This window comes from Dama dama, chromosome 26 (genome assembly GCF_033118175.1).
Source record: "Dama dama isolate Ldn47 chromosome 26, ASM3311817v1, whole genome shotgun sequence".
Lineage (NCBI taxonomy): Eukaryota > Metazoa > Chordata > Mammalia > Artiodactyla > Cervidae > Dama > Dama dama.
In genome coordinates this window covers 24044625-24062432 of record NC_083706.1, presented here as the reverse complement: position 1 = coordinate 24062432, position 17808 = coordinate 24044625, and the positions used below count along the sequence as shown (strand labels likewise).

Sequence of the window (17808 nt, the reverse complement as noted above, 5' to 3'; positions counted from 1 at the left end):
CTACCTCATTTCTCTCTACTCACTGTTAGGAACCCTGAGGAGATACAGAGCTGGCTGTTAAAGTGGTGATATTAACAATATTGTCATTGATCTTGGGTCTGTAATTCTAAACTGAAGAAGACATTTGTGTCCTTAACCAAATAGCACAGCCAAGAGCATATACATGGCAAAATTTACCCTGGAAGCTTTAAGCAGGAGATCACATTTGCTGTTAATAATCCCATCTGCCACATCATACGTGGCAAAATGCCTCCCTTCCCTGGGTGGCCTGTGTAAGTGGCCTTCTCTTTATTTTCTTTTAAATGTCCTCCAGTCTCCTGGACCCTTATATGACACATAATCTTTCAGCTGGGTAAGGGACAAGGCTAATTTTCCAGGGAAAGGAAAACTCAAGGACCAGTTACATAAACATAAGAAGATATAGATATTTATATCCAACTGAATATGCCTTCAGAATCATAAGGATTTTACAACTGCACCTCTGTCTCATATCAAAGCTAAGTAGCTCACTCTGTGGTCCAGCCATGGGAGATATTCTGGCTTGCTCAGTAAGCTGCAGATGAGACACCTAAACCCTGGTGGAAAGGTGCTTCTCTGCTGATGCTTTGAACACAGCCTGCCAAGTCTGTCTTTTCCAGAGGCTGATCCAGACCCTTTTCAGCTACCTACACGCAGATGCTCCCGCAGGTTGATTATTTCTTTTTACTGTAAACAGCTTCTCTTTTCCACTATCCTAGCTGTCTACCTTATTTCAATAAAGCAATTTTTGCTAACCAATGATAGACTCATTTTAAAGATGAGGAAACTGGATCCCAGAGAGTTTGTTAATATGGCACCACGTCGCATCATCTGTGACTCAGCATTCAGTGCCTTCTCCAGCACCCACACTGATTGTAGCAATATACCAGTCTTTCACAATGGCTGACGCCTTTCTGAAAGTTTTCTGAAAAGAGTAAGAAGTCAAAATTCACAGTAAAGTCATAGGTAGAGGGAGACTAGCTCTAGTAAATATCAAGACAGTAGTTACATAGCTATAGAAATCATAACAGTGTGGCATTAGTTCAGGGACAAACAGAGAAATGGAATTGGCTATGATCAAGTAGTGGCGAAAGGATTCAAGAAACAGTCCTGGGAAAATTGAATAATCTGAATAGAATGTAAACTTGGATTTCTATTTCAAGCAATGCATACAAATGAATTTGAAGAGGATTAAAGATCTAAATGTGAAAAGTCAAAAGTATAAATTTACAGGTGTTGATAAATATCTCCATGATTTTATGCTGGAGAAAGAGTGCTTAAAAATATCCAGACATAAAGACTAGTACAAATATTACAATTTAAAACTTCTTTACAAGAGAGACACCTTAGACAGAGTTCAAAAACAAATTATACACTAACAGAGGATGTTTTCACAGATAAACCCCACAAATGATTATTATTATTAGGTTGTGACTAATAACAGAAAAATGAGCAAACCTAATAGAAAAATGAGCAAACAGCCTAATAGAAAAATGAGCAAAACACGTGAATGACCACTTCATTAAAAAAGAGAATATAATTGACCAATAAGCTTATGAAAAGATTATCAACCTCTATGTTAACTAAGGAAGTACAAATTCAAACCACTATGTGCTATAACCTCACACCATTCAGGTTGCTGAAAATTTAAGTCCAACAGCACCAAGAGCTGGCAAGCATGTGGAGCAAGAAGAACAGGTAGGAGTCTGAATTGGCAGACCAACTTTAGACAGCGGTTTGACAACATTCTAGTCAAGGTAAAGATGCATACAGCTTCAACTCAACAACCATAATATTCCTAAATCTACACCCTGGAGAAATTCTTGCAAATAAACACAAAAGAATATACACCAATGTGTATAGCAGGAGTAGTTGTGTGGCAAAAAATTGGAAGCATCCTATAAAAAACTATTAATAGAAGATCAGTTCATTATTTTGTGATGTCTTCACAGACCAGAATAACACGCAGCAATGAAGAATGAATAAATAAGCTAGACGTAATTAAATCCACATCAATAAACCACCTAGACATAATGTTAAATAAAGAAAAAGACATGGGCTTGCAAAATACATGGGCTCCCCTGATAGCTCAGATGGTGAAGAATCTGCCTGCAATGCAGGAGAACTGGGTCAATCCCTGAGTCAGGAATATATCCTGGAGAAGGGAATGGCCACACACTCAAGTATTCTTGCCTGGAGAATTCCACTGACAGAGGAGCCTGGTGGGCTACAGTCCGTGGGGTTGCAAAATACATATGACATTATAGCATGTAAATAGTCTAAAATATGTAAAATAGTAAAATATAATGCTCTTGAATCATAAAGAAATGATAAAATAATAAAGAAATATACTGAAATAGTGAATATCCAAATTAAACTTAATTTGGTGGAGAGTGGGATTGGATCTAGAGTGTTTCATAAAGGGCTTCCTACAGTGTTGGAAGCACTTTATTGTGAATATATCTGAAATATTTCATAATAACTTTCTTAATCAAAGGGAAAACACATGAGTACAAATACCTCTTACTAGTTACATCACAGGTACTAGGAAATGTGTTGTCTGTTTTCACATGTATTGTTTCAGCCAGTTCTCACAGCATTTCTCATAATCTCATGAATCACATTCTACTTGCATTCTGAAATACATTCCACTTTTCCAGTCTTAGGATAACATATCAATGTACTGGGCAATCACAGACAAGGCGTGGTTTCCGGTTCAGCCCTTGACACTGACCAGCTCTGGGCCTTCAAGTCATTTCACTTCTCTGGGCCTCTGCTTCTTCATGAATAGAGGGCTGAGCTAAATATGTACTGATTCCCCTTCCATGACCGTTTTGTGAATTAGGCTGTTGATATTAATAAAGGTAACATCTCCCAGAGATATTTTATAAAAACAATTAAACCCAAGAGGAAATGATTTCTAGGAAACTTTCAGATAAGAGTAGTAACTTGCAGGTATCAAATAACTGGCATGAGTATTACAATGAGTGCATAATTTGATAAAATATGCCTGTTGTAAAAATATGTTAAAAAAAAGGACTCTTCTTATATTTAGAGTGGAAAGTTTATTTCTAGATGAACTGACTCAGGTTCTAAGTAGGCAGATTTTGTAGTGTCAGATTCTTTTTACTGCACTCTATTATTGTATAGTAAAGCTGAATTAATTAGCACTATAATTTAAGAATTGGTCACTATGGTTATCCTATTTATTTTAAATAGAAATGGAATTGCAAAGGACTGTATTCACATGATCCCTTCACCACAAAACAAGAAATCTCTATACAATGTCCTTAAAAATCAGCCAACTAGTCTCTTCTTCAAGTTTTTTCTTGCTGTATTTTTCCACTTTCTTTTCCTTTTTTTTTTTTTTTTTAAATAATATGGAACGCTTCACGAATTTGCGTGTCATCCTTGCACAGGGGCCATGCTAATCTTCTCTGCATCGTTCCAATTTTAGTATATGTGCTGCCGAAGCGAGCACTCTTTTCCTTTTTTAAATATGCAATTTTGTGACACAGTTGTGGGGTATATGCAAGTATAGCTCGTAGAAATATACATGAGGGATATTTCTACAGAATCTTACTGTCTGGAAACAAAACAAAAACACCAATATCCTGAATAACAAGAAAAAGCACCCACAAATTCTTGCTCAACAGCTCTCCTTCATTTAGACGTGTATTCCATGGTATAGCATACCCTCAAATGGACTGGTTGCAACACAATTTAGTAGGTTATAGTTTCCTTATAAAATTTCGGTCCTGAAAATACACGCTTACCCTTGCTGGAGCTCTGAGAAAGGAAACAAAGAAGTAACATAGGAGACTATTATAACTTTCACTGAGTGCTGATCTCCTTTGCAAAATCAAAGGAAATATTCTATCGTATGTCACAGGTATTAAACTATCTCAACAACACAGTCAGGGAAGTAACCTCAGAAGTAATTTAAAACCAAAAATTAATATGTAAAATAAAATAACAAGGACTATCTTTTAAAAGATAGGTGTTTGCAAGAAAATTAGGCATATGAAAACAAAACAAAACAAAAAAACAGCAAAGGTGGTAATATTAATATCAATTAAAGTATAATTTACAACCTTAAGCCTTAAACTGGTTAGCAGTATACTATATCATGATGAAACATTCAATGCATAAAGAAGCTCTAACAGTTATGCAAATCTTTACACCGAACAATAAAACTGTGAAACATGTAATGCCAAAACTCTCAGAATGTCATAATTTTGATAAAATCAAGACAATAGTAGAGAAGTTAATAATCTCTTACAGAATTTGACAGATCATGCAGCCAAAAACATATATGGTTATGGAGAATTTGAATAAATATACTAAAGTAAGCATAATTATTATAAAATGTATTTCTAGAATTTTATATCCTACAAACAAAAATAAACATTATTCTTTTATGCTCATGAAATGTTCACAGAAGTCAATTACATCCTAGCCCAGAAAAAAAACTTTAGTACATTCCTTAAGGTAGAGATTTTACAAGGACATTCTCTGATAAAATATAATAAAACTATAACTTGATAAGAAAACTATAAACATAGAAATTAAAAATATGTTTAAAACTTAACTTCTGGGAGAAAAAATAAATAAAAAACAAAGTAACAGTTTATTTAAGTTCAACTGAAAGGATAAGACTTGTAAAAATTGATGCCAAGGAGTGTAAAAGCAAATGCTTTCAGGGACCGAGTAGAGATATAAAGGTGTGAAAGCTTTTGTTATAAGACAGTAGAGAATAAGGAGAGTGAGGAGAGCAGGGGAATAGATGCCAGGATCAGGGAACTCAGGGAATTCAAAATATAAAAGAAAAAAAAACTAAGAAATAATAAAAAGGGAAGAAACAGAGAGAAAGGAAAATAATAGAATGGAAAAGTAAAGGTGAACAAAGCAGAAATATTTATGGTTAGTCCATTTATAAAACCTAATCTATTAAATATAAATGGAGAATAAAAATAAACCAAAGGACAGTAAGATGGTAAGCTCAATACATATTGTTGGTATAATCTGGAAGAAAATAAATCTAGAGCTCAACCTCACACCCCATGTAAAGGAGTTTCCCTGTGAATTAAAAACTAAATGTAGAACAAATGTATACCGGTAATGAAGAAACTACAGGAGACTAATATTCCAGGTTGGACATAGCTTTTATAAGGAAGAGAAGAAGAAGCACATTGACCAAAAGGAAATAAATGGATAGATCTTTTTCTGTGTAAAAATTTACAATTTTCAGATAGGCTGAGAAAAATCATTTTTTTTTTAAAGAGAAAGTCCCTAAAGTTTAAGTCCCTTCTAGAAATTAATGAAAAGATAGTGAAATATAAAATTTTAAAGAATATAAATAAGACAATTCACAGAAAAAGAATCACAAATAAACAATAAATATACAAACTAGAAATCAGTGAAGCATAAAAAATTCCTTATCATTTTTAATTCTTCAGATTAGCAAAATTTTAAAATATTGATAGCTTCTAGTACTGGCAAGGATATTGGGAAATGGATATTCTCATATGTGCTTACTGAGGTTATTAATTTGTGCATAGTAGCAGTTTTGGAAAGTAAGTCTTATATAGTTTATAATAACTGAGGTGTGCATAATTTCTAATCCATTTCTAGAAATATTTATGATAGAAATAAAAACTGGCAGATGAAATAATATATGTAAAAGAATGTTTTTTGATTCATTGCTTGCCATGTTTAAAAAATGGAAACAAACTAAATTGCCACCCATAAGTCATAGGTTAAATAAATTATGACATATCCATATTCTGAGATACTCTGCTGCCAAGTGAAATAAATCTGAAGGAGTCCACAAGTCAAAGAGTAATACGTGGAGTACGGTTCCATTTTTATTTTTTCTTCTCTGTACATTCACATATGGTTGAGGATTGAAAAAAAATATTAATAGGTTAGTGTAAGTTACCTCAGAAGAATGGAACTGTAATGAGACACTTCAGTTTTCAACACTTTCACATTGTTTAAACTGTTACAAGCATGCAATCTATATTCCTTTCATATTTTGAAAAGTCATTATAAAATTCTAACCTGTATCTTGTGACCATGATTAAGGGTGCCTTCAGGAGTAATCTCTGCCTGTGTTCATTTGCTGGGGCTGCCATAGGATCTCACAGTTTCCAGCATTTGGATATCCGTGGGGACGCTGGGCAGAGTTAATGTCCCATCTACCATGCCATTCATGATGTGGGACAAATACTACATCCAGACTTCAAATCGCAACCATCTTGGTCACTCAAATGATTGGATACTCTCTCCTCCCTCATTTTCCACTTTGCCTCCTCAAGATTGAGGCACGTGGGACAGTCTGAGTGTTCTTGTGTAAAGGAGTTTTGAGACAGGGTGTGAAGAAAATGTGGTCCCTAAGACTTCTTGACTCGTGTCAAGATGCAGTGAAGACAGACTGCGAAAGGGTGCGGAGTGACTTAGAGGAAAAGAGGGAGAAAGGGGGTGTTTCTTAAAGCCCACCTCAAGCAGAGGAGGCCTTCACTCAGGGAGGCAGACTAAGGGCTGGGCGGGTGCCTGGTCAGGGGACAGGGGCCATGGGTCGGGCAGCAAAACCGCACATGTGGTATGATGGGACCTTCTGAGACCTGAAAGTGTAGCAGTGGGCTGACCAGACTCTCCAGAGATGCCCTCCTAGAAAGCGTAGCACAGATGCAGCCGATCAAAACCCACACAGACAAGCGATGCGTTGTTTGCAACCCTTGGTGCCACGCTGCTTGCTCCTGTCCAGAGCTTACACATATAGCAGGTTGAGGAAGAAGTGACTCATGTCCTGCCAGCAGGAAACATGGGGCCTCAGCGTCAAAAATGCAGTTGATTTATGGAAAATGGGCAAAGTAATATTTCCTCTATCCCTGAGCTCAAGATTTATGACTGCATCCTCTCAAGCTGATTGGGAGTGCTTAAGAGAAATTCTTTCCTTTTTGGATATTGAGAGACAAGTATTTCCTCCTCTTTCTACAGATAAAGCTTCAGGACTGGATGTGGAATTCAGCCAGTGAATGTCTTTTGTCTCGTTTTTGGAAAAGAATTAAGAGCTTTCAATCTGCTTCTAAGACAAACTTCCTTTAGTGGAAAAAATTCAAAGGGGGGAAAAAAAAGCATTTGGCTCTGAGGTTAACCATGATCTTATAATGTGAAACTGCAGAGAATAAATGATATCTCGATTCCAGTGTTTTTAAAGCGATTTCAAAGGTAGAGGAAACCTAATCATGTTTTCACTCCAAGGAAAATTCATCTGAGCATTGTAGTCAGGAGATCAAAGAGCACGTCCAGTGTAAGGAACATCGTTCCTTCCAAGGTACCCAAGGCTAAATGAGAACACAGCCATGCAGAGCCAAGCCTCTCACCCTGTCCTTCTTGGTTAATTCTTTTTAAAGCTAAGTGAAGGACATGACAGGTAATTCTCCTGAATTCCATACAGTTGGTTTAAATATATTCATCCAACACACTTTTACTGAGCATTATTCCAGCTACTAGCAATACAGTAAGCATTTTGAGAGTCAGGCAATTTTGTTTTAAAAGTTTTATAGCTGAGTCTGTATTAGGAGCCTGTAAAAGGGAGATTATACTAATTTCTTGAGAGCATTTGCTCTGAGAATTAAATGATGTTCATCGAAACCACCACAGTCTCCAAAACGTAGTAAATGCTGAATAAATATCCATTACTATTTTCATTCCCTTGTATTTTACTAGACTCCTTTTAGTAAAATACAAAAAATTAAAATAGTAATGAATGTTTGTTGTTCAGTCGCTAAGTTGTGTCCAACTCTGCAACCCCATGGACTACAGCATGCCAGGCTCCCCTGTCCTTCACTATCTCCCAGAATTTGCTCAGAATATTTATTCGGCATATACTATGTTTTTGATACTGTTATGGTTTAGATAATGTCATTTAATTGTCACCTTGCTTATTTAAATTATATGCAGAGTAAATCATGCAAAATATCAGATTGGATGAAGTTCAAGTTGGAATCAAGATTACTGGGAGAAATATCAATAACCTCAGATATGCAGATGACACCACCCTTATGGCAGAAAGCAAAGAAGAACTAAAGAGGCTGTTGGTGAAGGTGAAAGAAGAGAATAAAAATGCTGGTTTAAAACAGCATTCAAAAGACTAAGGTCAAGGCATCCAGTCTCATCACTTTATGGTAAATAGATGGGGAAACAATGGAAACAGTGACAGACTTTATTTTCTTGGGCTCCAAGATCACTGCAGACAGTGACTGCAGCCATGAAATTAAAAGATGCTTGCTCCTTGGAAGAAAACCTATGACAAACCTAGAGAGCATATTAAAAAGCAGAGACATCACTTTGTTGACAAAGGTCCATATAGTCAAAGCTATGGTTTTTCCAACAGTCATGTACAGATGTGAGTGAGTGAGTGAAAGTCACTCAGTCATATCTGACTCTTTGAAACCCCATGAACTATACAGTCCATGGAATTCTCCAGGCCAGAATACTGGAGTGGGTAGCCTTTCCCTTCTCCAGGGGATCTTCCCAACCCAGGGATCAAACCCAGGTCTCCTGCATTGCAGGCAGATTCTTTCCCAGCTGAGACACAAAGGAAGCCCTTGTGAGAACAGATGTGAGAGTTGGACAAAAAGAAGGCTGAGTCCAAAGAATTAATGTTTTCAAACTGTGGTGTTGAAGAAGACCAGAATCTTCTTCAACAGCAAGAAGATTAAACCAATCAATTCTAAAGGAAATCAGTCCTGAATATTCATTGGAAGGACTGATGCTAAAGCTGAAGCTGCAATGCTTTGGCCACCTGATGCGAAGAACCGACTCATTGGGAAAGACCCTGATGCTGGGAACGACTGAGGGCTGGAGAAGAGGACAACAGAGGATGAGCTGGTTGGATGGCATCAGCAACTCAATGGACATGAATTTGAGCACACTCTGGGAGAGGGTGAAAGGCAGGGAAGCCTGTCTTGCCACAGTCCATGGGGCTGCAAAGAGTCGGATGTGACTGAGCAACTAAACAACGACTTGTTATGAGTAGGACTTCCCAGTTGGCTCAGTGGTGAAGAATGCACCTGCCAATGTAGGAGACGTAAGAGACACAGGTTCAGTTCCTGGGCCGGGAAGATCCCCTGGAGAAGGAAATGGGAACCCACTCCAGTATTTCCCTGGGAAAATCCCATGGATAGAGGAGCCTGGAGGGCTACAGTCCATAGGGTCACAAAGAGCTGGACATGACTTAGCAACTAAACAACAATAATGGTATAGGTAAGAATCTAATTTGTTATTTTCTTCCAAATAGCCATTTTCCCAGGATTGTTTATTGACTGATACAACTGTACCTAACTGATTTACAATGCTTCCTTCACTTTACATGAGTTTTTCGATATATTACTCTTTCTGTGTTATTTTATTTCATCGATTTGAGATGTTTTTATATTTTGATTCTGTCACAGAGCCTTGAAGCTGGTTTTCCCACTGTTGCTTCACAACCTTTTTAGTTAAACATATCTTCTGTCATCAATCAAAGAAAACGTCTAATAAGGCGAAACCATGTGGCATGAATATAAGAAACCTCCCTTCAGTTTGATGGGAATTCATTATTCAATACTTTTTGGACAAGACACTTTAATCAGCTAAAATTCCTTTGCCTTATGTGCTTCTCTGATTATAATAGACTTTATTAAGTATTCATTACTGTATAAGTATTTCTTGAACCCGATATTGAGTCAAAATGAAAGCACTCTGTAAATAATGAATTTCTCTCAAATATCAATCCAAAAATTCTTACATAAATGCAAGTATTTGGGATAATGTGTGCATAATATTATGACTTCTCCTTTAAGAGTGTACTTTCTGATTATAAATGAATGTGAACACTTAATACTTATTGTAATTTATAAACACAGGCAGAACATATGGCAATGGAAAATTAAAATTAACCATACTCTCAGTTCATAGAGGGGGCAAACTACTGGTAGTATTTTGATAAATTTTCAGGCTTTATACATGTTATATACATTTAAACATAATGCTCATTTTTCTCTGATTATGATACTAAAGGCTGTCTTTCTGTAGAAAATGATGTAAAGCATAAAGATAAAATCATTCTGAATTTCATGATGTATATAATTTTATTACTGCTTTTATTAATTAAGTTGACAATCTAGCATATGTGACCAAGTATTTTTCTACGTCAAGAAAAATATTGTCTGTAAGTATCTCACTGGCATATACTGCAATGTCTCTGTTGCTAAACTTTTCAGTCCAGTTCAGTCACTCAGTCGTGTCTGACTCTGCGACCCCATGGACTGCAGCACGCCAGGCCTCCCTGTCCATCACCAACTCCTGGAGTTTACCCAAACTCACGTCCATCGAGTCGGTGATGCCATCCAGCCATCTCATCCTCTGTCATCCCCTTCTCCTCCTGCCCCCAACTCCTCGCAGCATCAGGTATCTTTCCAATGAGTCAACTCTTCACATGAGGTGGCCAAAGTATTGGAGTTTCAGCTTCAGCATCAGTCCTTCCAATGAACACCCAGGACTGATCTCTTTTAGGATGGACTGGTTGGATCTCCTTGCAGTCCAAGAGACTCTCAAGAGTCTTCTCCAACACCACAGTTCAAAAGCATCAATTCTTCCGTGCTCAGCTTTCTGTATAGTCCAACTCTCACATCCATACATGACTACTGGAAAAACCATGATGGATCTTTGTTGGCAGAGTAATGTCTCTGCTTTTTAATATGCTGTCTAGATTGGTCATAGCTTTTCTTCCAAGGAGTAAGCGTCTTTTAATTTCATGGCTGCAATCACCATCTGCAGTGATTTTGGAGCCCAAGAAAATAAAGTCAGCCACTGTTTCCACTGTTTTCCCACCTATTTGCCATGAAGTAATGGGACTAGATGCCATGATCTTCATTTTCTGAATGTTGAGCTTTAAGCCAACTTTTTCACTCTCCTCTTTCACTTTCATCAAGAGGCTCTTTAGTTCCTCTTCACTTTCTGCCATAAGGATGGTGTCATCTGCCTATCGGAGGTTATTGATATTTCTCCCAGCAATCTTGACTCCAGCTTGTACTTCCTCCAGCCCAGTGTTTCTCATGATGTACTCTGCATAGAAGTTAAATAAGCAGGGTGACAATATACAGCCTTGATGTACTCCTTTTTCTATTTGGAACCAGTCTGTTGTTCCACGTCCAGTTCTAACTGTTGCTTCCTGACCTGCATACAGATTTCTCAAGAGCCAGGTCAGATGGTCAGCTATTCCCATCTCCTTCAGAATTTTCCACAGTTTATTGTGATCCACACAATCAAAAGCTTTGGCATAGTCAATAAAGCAGAAACAGATGTTTTTCTGGAACTCTTGGGGTTTTGATGATCCAGCGGATGTTGGCAACTTGATCTCTGGCTCCTCTGCCTTTTCTAAAACCAGCTTGAACATCTGGAAGTTCATGGAACTGAAACATCTGGAAGGTCAGGGGTGGCGGCCGAGAGGAGCAAACCCATGTCCATGGATCGGCAGCTGTGTGGGCGCAGGAGGACCGAGAGGAGCTACTCCACGTTCAAGGTCAGGAGGGGTGGCCGTGAGGAGATACCCCTCGTCCAAGGTAAGGAGCAGCGGCTGCGCTTTGCTGGAGCGGCTGTAAAGATATACCCCATGACCAAGGTAAGAGAAACCTAAGTAAGACAGTGGGTGTTGCGAGAGGGCTAAACCTTTAGGGTATTCTAATTTTTCAAAATTAAAAAAAATGTGCAATGAATCCCTTTGAACAGAAAGAGTTTTTTTTAGTATCCTAAATAAAACACATTTTTTGCCAAATTGCTTTTCAAAAAGGTCATGTCCATTTTTCTCTATAAGTTCATAAAATATTACTGTTCTATATATTTTGGAAGGTTCATTTTTTGGTAGATAGGGATATTTGCTGATTTCTAAGCTTCTCGTCTGTATTCTCAAAAGAATTTACAATGTTTAAGCAATCACAGCTTCATCAGTGTCGGAAGATTTAAATTGTTTAGACTAGTGCTTCTAAAAATATGAATTACCTGGGGACCTTGTTAAAATGCAGATCCTAATTCAAGAGGTCAATGGTGGAGCTGGAGAGTCTGTGTTTCTGAAATGCTTCCAAGGGTTGAGACTGTGTGACTGGTCTCCAGGTCATAGCGGAGTATTCAGATGCCTTATTACTGTTTTATCCATCTTGGTATTCACTTCCTTCCTATGTTATTTTATGTTAAAATTTGAAAATTATTCTTCTTGATGGAGAAGCTCTAAGCAAAAAAAGAGAGAAAGTTGAGAATGCTGTATTCTGACTGTTATGGTAAAATTATGCCCCATGACCCAAGATGCAACCTGCTTCTTCTCATGTTTTGCTTTTAGTACCTTTTTTATCCTTAGTATTCTAGCAAATCTCAGGTCAGCTTGGACTGAACCGCTAATTGTCATTTGTCTCCCTTTTGTCCGCATCCTTTGCCTTTGTCTCTTCTTTCGCCATTTCTCCGCGTGTCTAGCACTGTGAGCAGCCCCACTGGCTTTTTAGAAGTCCTCACACACTCTTCCTCACTGTGTGTTTGGATCATTGCAGAAGCCCCCCAGACTGCTGGGCCCACCTCTCTTTCCACTCTGTCTGTATCCTCTCAACTTGCAGTCCACTCTGAGATTTTGGAAAAGGACTTTTACGAACTCTGACATATGTCACAAAACATATGACTTTATACCCAGACTTCCCCTTCTTTGGCTATTGTGACTCCTAGGATGGTATAGTCACCACTTCCCACGATTTCCATCACTTGTGTAGTTCTTCAGTTTTGAGACTGGACAAAATCGGGAAGACACATTGTGATTATGTATGTGAAGGAACTTGCTTTGCAAAATGTAAAGCCCCACTGGAGAATGAATGAGTCTCATTTCTTCCTTAGTCTTGAAATTCTCAGCCAAGTGGGTGAAAATGTGTCAGTCTGCTTTTAACAAGATGAGGCTCTCAGATGCCGAATGGTTGAAATCCCGCCCTATGTTACATCTTGCCCCTATGTCAGTACATCTGTGGTCTCTGTTGAGAAAGCATGCATTTTTGCTGTGCTGTACTTAGTCGCTTAGTAATGTCCGACTCTTTTCGACCCCATGGACTGTGACTCGCCAGGCTCTTCTGTCCATGGAATTCTCCAGGCAAGAATACTGGAAGAGGTTGCCATGCCCTCCTCCAGGGCATCTTCCCAACCCAGGGATCGAACCCAGGTCTCCCGCATTGCAGGCAAATTCTTTACCATCTGAGCCACCAGGGAAGTCCTTGCATTTTTGCTGCATCATTTCTATTTTCCCTCTTTTTCTTTCTTCTAAATAATTGCTCTTTGATTTTTAAATTTTAGTTACAATTTTATATCCACATATCAAACTATCTTACCATGTTTTAATAGCTCCATTATATCAAGTAAATTATGTTCCATAATTTACATAAGCATTTCCCTGTTGTAGGAAACCTGGTTTGCCTCAGATTTCTTTTTTTTTGTAAACATTGATGATTTATATTATCATTCATATAGTTTTTCTTGTATCTTCAATTTTGTTTCCTTAATATAGATTTCTAGAAGAAGTTCCTGATAAATAAATTGCTACAATCTTTTAAATATTAAAATAAAAATCTTTGACTTGGGAAGCCTAATTTTAGAAACATAATCTATAAGATAAATTTTAGTAATGTAAATTAGAACAAACTAAATGTCTATTTGAAAACTGGATAATTATTATAAATTGTTCTCTAAACAATTCCCACTCTGTTTTCCAAAAGAAATAATGATGGCTTAACTATGTATACAAGTTAGAGAGAAGCTGCCATCATTATTTGATATTAAAAGCCTAAAATATTCTTTCCAACTTAGTAGACACAATACAAAAATGGCACCTTGGTTTAGTTTTCATATGTTTGATTGCCTGCTAGGTTGTTTATTTTTTGAAATTCATTTATTAATTGTATTTCTTAATTTGTGAAATATCTTTTTCTGTTCTCTGCCTACTTGTTTTTTAAAATATCAGATTCTAGGGAAATAGTTAAAAAATAGAAATAGTAAGCAATAATGACTATCCATGGGCTTCCCTAGTAGCTTAGATGGTAAAGACTCTGCTTATGGTAAAGATGCAGGAGACCCAAATTCAGTCCCTGGGTCAGGAAGATCCCCTGGAGAAAGGTGTGGCTACCACTCCAGTATTCTTGCCTGAAGAATCCCGTGGACACAGGAGCCTGGCAGGCTACAGTCCACGGGGTCATGAAGAGTCGGACATGATGCGCGCATTAACTATCCATATAGTTGTTATAATTTATTGTTGTTGTTCAGCTGCTAAATTGTGTCTGACTCTTTGCAATCCCATGAACTGCAGCAATCAAGCTTCCCTGTCCTTCACTATCTCCCGGAGTTTGCTCAAATTCATGTCTGTTGAGTTGGTGATGCTATCTAACCATCTCATTCTCTGCTGCTCCCTCTCCTTTTGCCTTCACTCTTTCCCTCTATTTCCAACCTCATGCTTATATGTTTCTACAGCTGTAAAAAGATGTGAATTATCTTTTCACATGCAGTGCTAAATGTTTATCCTTTTCAACAATATTGTTTATTTAGGGAGTCTTATAAACTGTCATCATATTCATGAAATGGACACTATCCACAGGGCCATATTCCTATGAATTTACATTTAACTCTTCATGGTAGTGTTTCTAGTTCACTCTTTTATCCACACCTAATTGGTGTTTAGAGACTGCACTCTTGGGTTATTCTTCCTCATTTCAGAAAATTACTTCAAAACAGTGAGTCAAGAGCAGCAAAAGCATTGGAAGATATTGATGTGTAAATTACATTGTCAAATATCAGGATTTGGTGGGGGGGGGGCAGTGAGCCTTAAAATGGTAATTAGAACTGCATTTATATTTGTGTGAAAACTATAGCAATTAATATACTTTTGGAAACTAAGTCCATCTCTTTATTTTATTTTATTTATTTATTTATTTTTAAGTCCATCTCTTTAAAAAGGGTCAAGAAAAACATTGTGAGCTTGAATCACTCCTTTCAGATCTAAAACATCTGGGTAATGTTAGTATGTAAAGAATTGTAGAGCTCTGTATGAATGATTCGTGCATCAACTTACTAGGAACATTGAGATTTTACATGAATCAGGAGGCTCTTGACATGTAAACACCTTAAGTAAACTGGCTACAAAATTCATATTATTTTTATTTCAAATATACCATCAATGAAGTTCTAAGTTATTAAAGAGATTGAGGTGTCAATCTAAATTTGGTTTTTGGCTCTCCACAGATAGCTTTAAAGCTTAGTTCAGTTCAGTTGCTCAGTTGAGTCCGACTCTTTGCCATCCCATGGACTGCAGCATGCCAGGTTTCCCTGTCCATCACCAACTCTCAGAGCCTACTCAAACTCTTGTCCATTAAGTCAGCGATGCCATCCAACCATCTCATCTTCTGTCATCCCCTTCTCCTTCTGCCTTCAATCTTTCCCAGCATCAGGGTCTTTTCCAATGAGTCAGTTCTCCGCATCAGATGGCCAAAGTATTGGAGTTTCAGTTTCAGCATCAGTCCTTCCAATGAATATTCAGGACTGATTTCCTATAAGATTGACTGGTTTGATCTCCTTGCAGTCCGAGGGACTCTCAAGAGTCTTCTCCAACACCACAGTTCAAAAAGCATCAATTCCTAAGGAGCATGGAATTTGGTATCTTTGCTGAGTGTTGGAAGTTGTCTTTTTAGTCTCTGGACAAATGGTCTAGAGACCAGCTTTTATTTTGGTGTCTAAGGATAATTGGTGGTAGGGTGAGAAAACAGACCTGAAGAGCTATTAATAGGTTAACATCTCAGGTTCTTAATTCATGACATTCATTATCCATCTGTTGTTCAGTCGCCAAAGTTGTGTCCTATTCTTTGCGACCCCATGGACTCTAGCCCACCAGGCTCCTCTGCCCATGGGGTTTTCCAAGCAAGAATACTGGAGTAGGTTGCCATGTCCTTCTCCAGGGGATCTTCCTGACCCAGAGTTTGAACCCATGTCTCCTTCATTGGCAGGTGGATTCTTTAACACTGAGCCACCAGGAAAGCCATATCCATCTGAGAATAGGAAAAAAAAATTGTAGTTTTATAATAAGTGGATCTCCATAGACAAACTCTAAGGTCAAATTCATAACAGTGAACTGAAGGGTTGGAAGGTAAAAAGAACCAGGCCCTAAAAAAGTATCAAGTTTAAGCAATGGTTCTTAATAGGGGACAGTTTTTTGCCCCCAGAGGTCATTTGCTAATGTTTAGAGACATTTTAGATTATCCTAGACTAACTTGGGATACCAGATTGCTACAGGCATCCAGAAGCCAGAGGCCAGGGATGCTGCTAAATATCTTGCAAGGCACAGCACAGCTCCTACAACAAAGAATTATCTGGCCCCCAAATGTCAATAGTGTTGATATTGAGAAACCAGGAATTAACAAGTTATTTTTTTTAAGACTGAGAATATATACAACTTTATCCCTATGGCCAAATCAATAAAATATATTATATTTCATTGATTTGACCATAGGGGCAAAGCCAACAGGGAGCACAGGATTTCAGGATTTATTATCAAATTTGATTAACTTGCTTATTAATGCATAAGATGTACAGCCCATATCCTAGAAACATGTGGTTAGTTTCTGACCCTGCCCGGTCTTTACGTGATGGCACTTAGCTTGTGCTGTGGCAAACTAAACAGCTTAAAATGAATTTGCATGGAATAATAAGAAAACATTAAGATTGTCTTGATACCACACAGAACAAAATGGAATTTGGCGATGATGTAGTTAACATGATTAATATGGATAACAAAGCAAGACTCTTCAGGGCTCCAGTGGAACATTTGTCCTGAATTATCTGTGTTGACTGTCCCCTCTTATTATCAGAGTTGAAAAAGCACCAAGTTTCTTTATACAATGCAGACATGATCTAGGTAAAGCAGTGTCTCGGGGGTAGGCAGGAGAGATCATTATCTAGGTGTGTGATTGTTTTTAGCTAAGGATAGGACTTGAGGGAAGTAGAAACAAGAGGGAAATGTGACAGAATGCTCCATGTATCAGGATTGTGTGCTAATAGACGCTACACTGTGAAACTGGCACTTCATTTCCCCAAACTCTTCTTGTTCACAATTTTGGTCTTTTCTAAACACGGATCAGGATTGAAATGTGTGTGGAGCTCGTAGGTACATTCACTTTTTGCTGCCATGGTCTGCCCACCTTTGATGCCTTGTTTATGCTACATGGATGGGCTTCTCATCACTGCTACTTTCATTTTTTAAGTGTTTAGCCACACAAGTTGTTAGTAATTTATTGCTTGTTCATGGGTAAAAAACATGAAATATTTTGTAAGCTTTGTAGATAGCTGTGAGTGGTTTTGGGAAGACACTAATTTCATGGATATTTTACACCTTACAGCATATTTTAAAATATTTTATAAAAAGTTCCGTCCTTAAAAAATACCCTTAAATGTTAGAAAGCCCATTTACATAGAAAGTTTTAATAAATATAATGAATTAAAACATTTGACAAGCTATCTTTAGCAGGTTAAGATCTGATATGAATTTTTCCTTTTTTAAATTTGGTAACTATTTTTCTTCTACTCACTAAAATCAGGAATTCACATTAAGTAAAAATTCAGGTAAAAAGCACATTGCTATGGCTGTATTTCAAGTCAAGATAGTACAGTTGAATGTATACATTGAATTTATCCTATAAACCTATTTAGTTCAGTCTCTCAGTCGTGTCTGACTCTTTG

The 17808-nt window shown here is 37.6% G+C and overlaps 1 non-coding gene across 1 annotated transcript; it reads right to left on the bottom strand.

The window, feature by feature from the left end:
- Positions 1-3392: 3392 nt before the first annotated feature.
- On the bottom strand, positions 3393-3499 carry LOC133047363 (U6 spliceosomal RNA). Its single transcript, XR_009690729.1, has one exon. It is a non-coding gene; the product is annotated as a U6 spliceosomal RNA (small nuclear RNA).
- Between the last annotated feature and the right edge of the window lie 14309 nt (positions 3500-17808).